Below are 8,714 nucleotides of genomic sequence, written 5' to 3'. Positions count from 1 at the left end.
AGAAGTTTAAGGAATTCCAAAGTGAAGTAGAAAATCAACGTAACAAGAAGATTAAATTTCTACGATCTGATCGCGGAGGTGAATATCTGAGTTATGAGTTTAGCATGCATTTAAAGAAATGCGGAATACTTTCACAGTTGACACCGCCGGGAACACCACAACGAAACGGTATGTCCGAACGTCGTAATCGAATTCTCTTAGATATGGTTCGTTCTATGATGTCTCTTACTGATTTGCCGCTATCATTTTGGAGTTATGCATTAGAGACAGCTGCATTCACTTTAAATAGGACACCATCTAAATCCGTTGAAACGACACCGTATGAATTATGGTTTAATAAGAAACCTAAGCTGTCGTTCCTTAAAGTTTGGGGTTGCGAAGCCTATGTAAAAAAGTTACAACCGGACAAGCTAGAACCCAAAGCGGAGAAATGCGTCTTCATAGGATACCCTAAGGAAACTACAGGGTACACTTTCTATCACAGATCCGAAGGCAAAATCTTTGTTGCTAAGAACGGAACCTTTCTTGAGAAAGAATTTCTCACTAAAGAAGTGACTGGAAGAAAATTAGAACTCGACGAGATTACTGAATCTTCTCTCGTTTATCAGAGTAGCGCAGTACCGGAAGTTGTTCATGTGCCGCCTGCACCGGAAACAGAGGAAGCTAATGATAATGATCATGAAACTTTGAATGAGATAGCTACTGAACCTCGCAGATCGACAAGGGAACGTGCCACTCCTGATATGTACGATCCTTGTCTAAATGTCATGATTGTGGACAACAATGATGAAGACCCTGCGACGTATGAAGAAGCGATGATGAGCCCAGATTCCAACAAATGGCAAGAAGCCATGAAATGTGAAATGGGATCCATGTATGATAACAAAGTGTGGACTTTGGTAGACTTACCTAATAGCCGCAAGGCTGTCGAGAATAAATGGATCTTCAAAAGAAAAACAGATGCTGATGGTAATATTACTGTCTATAAAGCTCGACTTGTCACAAAGGTTTTCCGACAAATTCAAGGTGTTGACTACGCTGATACTTTCTCACCAGTAGCGAAGCTAAAATCTGTGAGGATTTTGTTAGCAATAGCTGCATTTTTTGATTATGAGATTTGGCAGATGGATGTCAAAACGGCGTTCCTTAATGGAGACATTGAGGAAGAGTTGTATATGGTACAACCCAAAGGTTTTGTCGATCCTAAAAATGCTGACAAGGTGTGCAAACTTCAGCGTTCAATTTATGGACTGAAGCAAGCATCCAGGAGTTGGAACCGACGCTTTGATAAGGTGATCAAAGACTTCGGGTTTATACAGTGTCATGGAGAGGCCTGTATTTACAAGAAAGTGAGTGGGAGCTCGTAGCGTTCCTGATATTATATGTAGATGACATATTATTGATTGGGAATGATATAGAACTATTAAGCAGTGTAAAAGGTTACCTGAATAATAGTTTTTCAATGAAAGACCTTGGTGAAGCATCGTACATATTAGGCATCAAGATTTATAGAGATAGACCAAGACGCCTAATAGGGCTTTCACAGAGTACATACCTGGACAAGGTTCTAAAGAAGTTTAGAATGGACGAAAGTAAGAAAGGATTCTTACCTATGCTACCAGGTAAGGTCTTGAGTAAGACTCAAGGTCCAGCTACGGCACAAGAAAGAGAAAGGATGAACCAGATCCCCTATGCCTCGGCAGTAGGCTCTATCATGTATGCCATGCTATGTACTAGACCGGATATAGCACATGCAGTTAGTTTGACTATCAGATATCAAAGTGATCCAGGAATGGAACACTGGACAGCGGTCAAGAATATCCTGAAGTACTTGAAAAGAACTAAGGATATGTTTCTTTGTTATGGAGGTGACCAAGAGCTCGTTGTAACCAGTTACACCGATGCAAGTTGGAACACTGATCCTGATGACTCTAAGTCTCAGTCTGGGTACGTGTTTATATTGAATGGTGCTGCAGTAAGCTGGTCAAGCTCGAAGCAGTGCACGGTGGCGAAGTCTTCAACAGAATCGGAGTACATAGCGGCTTCAGAGGCTTCATCAGAAGCGGTATGGATGAAGAGGTTCATTGTAGAGCTCGTTGTGGTTCCTAGTGCATTGGACCCACTAGTCATCTATTGTGACAACATGGGTGCCATCGCCAATGCACAAGAACCAAGGTCACACAAGAGGCTGAAGCATATCAAGCTGTGTTATCATTCGATTCGCGGGTACATCGAAGATGGAGAAGTAAAGATTTGCAAAGTACACGCTGATCTGAATGTAGCAGATCCGTTGACTAAAGCTCTCCCTAGGGCAAAGCATGACCAACACCAGAATGCCATGGGTGTTAGGTACCTTACAATGTAATCTAGATTATTGACTCTAGTGCAAGTGGGAGACTGTTGGAGATATGCCCAAGAGGCAATAATAAAATTCGTTATTATATATCTTTGTGTTTATGATAAATGTTTATATACCATGCTATAATTGTATTAACCGAAACATTGATACATGTGTGTTATGTAAACAACAATGAGTCCCTAGTAAGCCTCTTGTATAACTAGCTTGTTGATTAATAGATGATCATAGTTTCATGATCATGAACATTGGATGTTATTAATAACAAGGTTATGTCATTATGTGAATGATGTAATGGACACACCCAATTAAGCGTAGCATAAGATCACGTCATTAAGTTATTTGCTATAAGCTTTCGATACATAGTTACCTAGTCCTTTCGACCATGAGATCATGTAAATCACTTATACCGGAAAGGTACTTTGATTACATCAAACGCCACTGCGTAAATGGGTGGTTATAAAGGTGGGATTAAGTATCCGGAAAGTATGAGTTGAGGCATATGGATCAATAGTGGGATTTGTCCATCCCGATGATGGATAGATATACTCTGGGCCCTCTCGGTGGAATGTCGTCTATATTAGCTTGCAAGCATATGAATGGTTCATAAGAGACCACATATCACGGTACGAGTAAAGAGTACTTGTCAGGAGACGAGGTTGAACAAGGTATAGAGATACCGATGATCAAACCTCGGACAAGTAAAATATCGCGTGACAAAGGGAATCGGTATCGTATGTGAATGGTTCATTCGATCATTAAGTCATTGTTGAATATGTGGGAGCCATTATGGATCTCCAGATCCCGCTATTGGTTATTGGTCGGAGAGAGATCTCAACCATGTCTACATAGTTCGCGAACCGTAGGGTGACACACTTAAGGTTTGATGTCATATTAGTAGATATTGAATATGGAATGGAGTTCGAAGTTTTGTTCGGAGTCTCGGATGTGATCCAGGACATCACGAGGAGTTCGGAATGGTCCGGAGAATAAGATTCATATATAGGAAGTCATATTCCAAGTTTGGAAATGATCCGGTGCATTTATGGAAGGTTCTAGAAGGTTCTAGAAAAGTCCGGAAGAAATCACTATGGAAGGCGGAGTCCCGGAGGGACTCCACCAAGCTTGGCCGGCCAACCCTAGAGGGGTGGAGTCCCAGGTGGACTCCACCAAGGTGGCCGGCCACCCCCTCCAAGGAAAGGTGGGAATGCCACCTCAAGTGGGAATCCCACCTTGGGTAGGTTTCATGTCATATGGAAGGTTTTGGTTTGGGGTCTTATTCGAAGACTTGTAGACCAACTCTTGGGTGTTCCACCTATATAATGAGGGACAAGGGGAGGGGGCCGGCCACCACAAAGCCATAGCTTGTCCGCACCCCATAGTGGCCGGCCACCCCCTCTCCCCAAACCCTAGCCGTCCCACCTCCTCCACCTCTCCCACAACGCTTAGCGAAGCTCCGCCGGAGATCTCCATCGACACCGCCACCACGCCGTCGTGCTGCCGGGATTCAAGGAGGAGCTACTAGTTCCGCTGCCCGCTGGAACGGGGAGAAGGACGTCGTCTTCATCAACACCGAACGTGTGACCGAGTACGGAGGTGCTGCCCGATTGTGGCACCGTCAAGATCTTCTACGCGCTTTTGAAAGCGGCAAGTGATCGTCTACCGCAGCAACGAGAGCCTCCTCTTGTAGGCTTTGGAAATCTTCAAGGGTTAGTCTCGTTCATCCCCTCGTTGCTACCGTCTTCTAGATTGCATCTTGACTTGGATGCGTTCTCGCGGTAGGAAATTTTTTGTTTTCTATGCTACGAATCCCTACATTGAGGCCACCCCGGCGCTCACCGTGAGGTCTGGGAGAAGCGCCTGGATGTGTAGAGCATCCTGGCATAGCCGTGCATCTGGGGGAGCCGTGTGGGGGGGGGGGGCAATTTCGTCGATCCTTTCCGCAGCACCTCATCGGTAATGGCGAATCCCAGCTCGCCTCCGTCCACAATCCACTTCTTCCTGGCATCACGGTATGTTTGCGCATCGATTGAGCCCTCTACTTCTTCCTGGCATCGCCGGTAGCCCTAGTTTGCATGTTGGCCGGAGCTCACCGCCGCATCACCTCTCGCCGGAGATAGCTCCGATGATCCCCTCGCAAAACCGTCACCACCATCGGCTTCATCGTGTCGAGGAGGTTCGGAAACCATCAGTAGTCCGTCCCAGGAGGCTCTGTAGCATAGCGCCGCCTGATTTGGCCACCGGCGTTTAACAGCCGGCAACGCCAACGTGGCGGTGGGGCCTCAAGCACTTGTTGACTGGTCGTTGCCATCGTGGCAACTGACCCAGTCAACGACCCCACTAGTCAGTCTCTGCGGGTAAGAGTGAATCGGTATGTTTAGCATTTTCTATTTAATTTAAAAACCAGTAAATAACTGAAAATTTGTAGAAATAAATAAAATTCATTCTTGCGCAGAAAAATATAAATAATATATCAAAATTCTCAAAAAAATAAACTCCATTCAATAAAAATATAAAATAAAAATGTGTGTCAAAATAAAAATTCACTTATTTTAACCTTTATTAAATTGCCTTTTCATTTGTTTTAAATACAATTTGACTTCAATAATTATTTAAGTTTAAAAATTAAATAATGTCTAATCAGTAAGTAAATAAAATGTTAAGATTGAATTTACTTTATCATATTTCATTCATATTAGTGGTAATTCCTAAACCCTAATTTGCAAATTACTAATTCCCATTTTATTTAAATAAGAATAAAGCAAGAAAATACTAAAAGCTAATATTATTTTGGTAACTCAAAAATTGTTTACTTAGTTTTACTAAAAAAAACATTATTTAGTTAAAAAACTATTATTTTAGAACCTAATAATAATTACAAAACCCTAGTTTCTAATTAAACCCTAAATAGAGATTATCTTAATTAGTAAATCTTTTAAAATTAATAAATGGTTAACACCATTATTACTTTTGTTTCGAAGTAATCAGTGACCACAACTATATTGCCAATTATCGTTTTAAGAGTTGTATCATAATTTAGAAACCCTAGTTCTAATATAAATAAAGACCTTTATCCCATTATTTTATGTGATCACCGTAAATTAGTTGCAATCCTAAAACCCTAGGGGTTTAGCCCATGTGATCATATAAACTTCCCTTTATATGTAGAACCTTGATAAGTAACCAATGAATGTATGCTCATGATCCACTAAAATAAAACCAATTCACATAAGATTATCATTTCATGTCTTTATTTTTGATTAATACTTGTATGATCCACTAGTGCCACTTAGGAGCAAACTCTAGCTTGTTACCCACATATTAACACCTTGACCATCATTCTTTGATATGATACTTATGATCAATCATAAAAATAAATCTACCAATACTTGCTACATATAGACCCATCCAACTTAAGAACCAATTAGTCCCTATTAAAGAACTAAATGAATCCAATAGTAAACCCTAGAAGCCCATAGCTCCTATTTATAGTAGTTCTTATTCTTAATTAACCTGTTCTTCAATAGTTATTATTTTGAAGTACAAATTTCAATCAAACCATAGAAGCCCATAGTTTTTATATTAAATACTTATTATTTGTTAATCAATATGTTCTTCAAAAGTTATTCTTTTGAAGTATAATATATGTAATCATTAACCATGCACCATAGAACATAAAATTGACAGCTGCTCTTTACATATTACTCAACTACAATTCATTAATGTGTATGCTTGTTATGATGCATTATATCATTTGCTTATACTATTCTTATAACCAAACCCTAATAATAACCTTGTTTGAGAACCATCCTAAAAGTGCAGCACACCCTAAAGAAATCTTTACAACTTACCCAATCCTAAATCATCGGGGTTAGGTTACACTCGGGACGATTGCATCTCATACTATGCATTATAGCATTTTGCCAGTTCTTTAAACATCATCCTTACCGGTCGATGATGGTATTTCAGAATTTGGAGTTATCACGTATCGAAGCTTTTGCCTGCATAATCTTGCAGTCAAGAAAGGCAAGTTCATCGCTTGCTCATGTCATTTGATTATTTTTATCAAACTATATGCAAAGTACTATATTTATCACTCTTGCATTGAAAAGAAAATATTATTTTACAATTATGAATATGACTATGTGGTGGGCAATGGAACCATGGTATGTGTTGATTGGTGGAGGTTCCATTGCAAGGGTTATATTCATCTAGGACTAATCACTAATGTTGTCCATTGATTCTAGCGCCGTACATTTCGCGTTAACCATAAGATCTATAATGGCTGCGGGAATTCAGTTGTATATTTTCCCTCTCGCATATCAACGGATTAGTGATAAGGGTTGCCTGGATCGGTCTATCTATTGGTAAAGGTGAGGACGGTGGTCCGTAACGGTCTACCATTAGATATAGGAGAGGGCAGACTTATTAAAAGTCTATGAAGGATTGTAAGGGTTGTCCGGGTCGGTCTATCTATGGTGTATAGGGCAGGGCATATAAATTGTTCGGAACGGTCTACCTTATTGGTATAGGGGAGAACAAATGCCTGGGCCGGTCTCTCCATAGATAAAGGGCATGACAGACTTACAAAAGGGTGGGTCTGCGGGGTCGCGGAGAAGGCAGTGATTGGCTCGGTTCTTATACTGGGCCTCACACCAAGGAAGTGTGGACAAGCTCATGACTTGGTTGGCAACAAGGATAAGTTCTCTTATGGGAAAAGTAACGCACCTCTGCAGAGGGTATCAAATTGTGGCAGTCACTCCCTGTTCCGGGAAGGGAACTACGAACGTGGCAGGAAAGGAACTCCACGAAGTTCTGTTCAACCTGTGAAGACTAACGGGCATAGTTTTCATAATAAAATAAACCTTTGAAGAAATGTTTATGAAAATTTGCATTCGCCTATGACTTTCTGGTCTATGGTTGTAGCTAGTGCATGATACACCTATTTCCTAATATGAACTTGCTGAGTACACTCGTACTCATTCCCTCCCATTTGAACCCCCTTCTTAGATCAAGGCACTGAAGGAGAAACTATCGTGGAACTCAAAGACAAAGGAGTCAACTGCAACAAGATGAAGAATTCAAGCAAAGAAGTCAATGAAGTCAACTTCTGCAGCAACTAGAGTGGAAACTTAGACTAGTAATAGAAGGGAACTTTTCCTTAATCCTAACACCTAAGTACCTAGATTTCTATAGAAAGCCAAGTAGATTTTAAGCTTGAGTTAGTAATAAGTTAGACTACGAGTCGTTCTTCTGGAGCTTTATTTGAAGTTTTACCTCATTGTTAAGTAGGAGGCTGTGTTGATCTTCTGTAAACAGTCTGTGTATCCTTCTATAGACATATCTTGGACTTGCATATGTTTCTGTTGTACCACTCTGAGGGATGTAATATAAGTGGAACGATGTTTCACTTGTGTTATGTCAACGACTTGCGTACTACACCATGCAGTGGTATGCTGTGTCACCACATCGGGGCGGCGGCTGTAGCAGCCGTGGTAGGGGCACGGCGTGCGGCGGCGGGCCGAGCGGGAGGTGCGGCAGGAGTTCCTGTCGTGGCCGCCTGCCGCGGCATAGAAACTGCCGGAATTCCTGCCGTGGCAGCCTGCCGCGGCAGAGAAAACACCGAATTCTCTGCCGTGGCAGAGGACCCGGCTGGGCGAGGCTGTGTCGAGGCGGGGGCGCTCGGGGCCGGGGCGGGCGCACTCGGGGCCGGTGCTGGGGTGCGCGGGGCCGGTGCAGGAGCTCGCGGTGGGGGCACGAGCGGCGTGCCGAAGAGGTCGCCGAGTCCGCGCGGCGCAGGAGGCGCAGGCGCGGATGAAGAAGCTGCATGCTGAAAAGGAAATATCGTCTCATCGAAGACAACATGTCGCGAGACGATAATTCTCCCAGTGATAGGGTTAAAGCAGCTGTAACCACGATGGTTAGAAGGATACCCAAGAAAGACACATGCCATGGAACGTGCACTGAGCTTGTGTGCAGCGGTGGATGCGATGTTAGGATAACAAAGACAACCGAAGACACGAAGATCAGTGTATGAGGGAGGACGACCGTGGAGGCGTATGTATGGAACCTGGGATTTTATGGCTGTACTAGGACGACGATTAAGCAGGTATGTGGCAGTAGCCAGAGCCTCAGCCCAGAGAAGAGCTGGGATGTGAGCCTGGAACATAAGGGTGCGCATAGTATCATTAATGGTATGAATGGCACACTCGGCTTTACCGTTCTGCTGGGAAGTGTATAGGCATGACAGCCGCAGGGCGGTGCCGTAGGTGGTGAGGAGAGTATCAACAGTCTTGTTGAGTAACTCGGTACCGTTATCTATCTGGAGGGAGCGAATAGTAACACTAAACTGCGTGCG

The sequence above is a fragment of the Lolium rigidum genome, chromosome 4 (genome assembly GCF_022539505.1).
Source record: "Lolium rigidum isolate FL_2022 chromosome 4, APGP_CSIRO_Lrig_0.1, whole genome shotgun sequence".
Lineage (NCBI taxonomy): Eukaryota > Viridiplantae > Streptophyta > Magnoliopsida > Poales > Poaceae > Lolium > Lolium rigidum.
The sequence above is the reverse complement of the archived record's forward strand: the minus strand, read 5'-3'. Positions refer to the sequence as shown.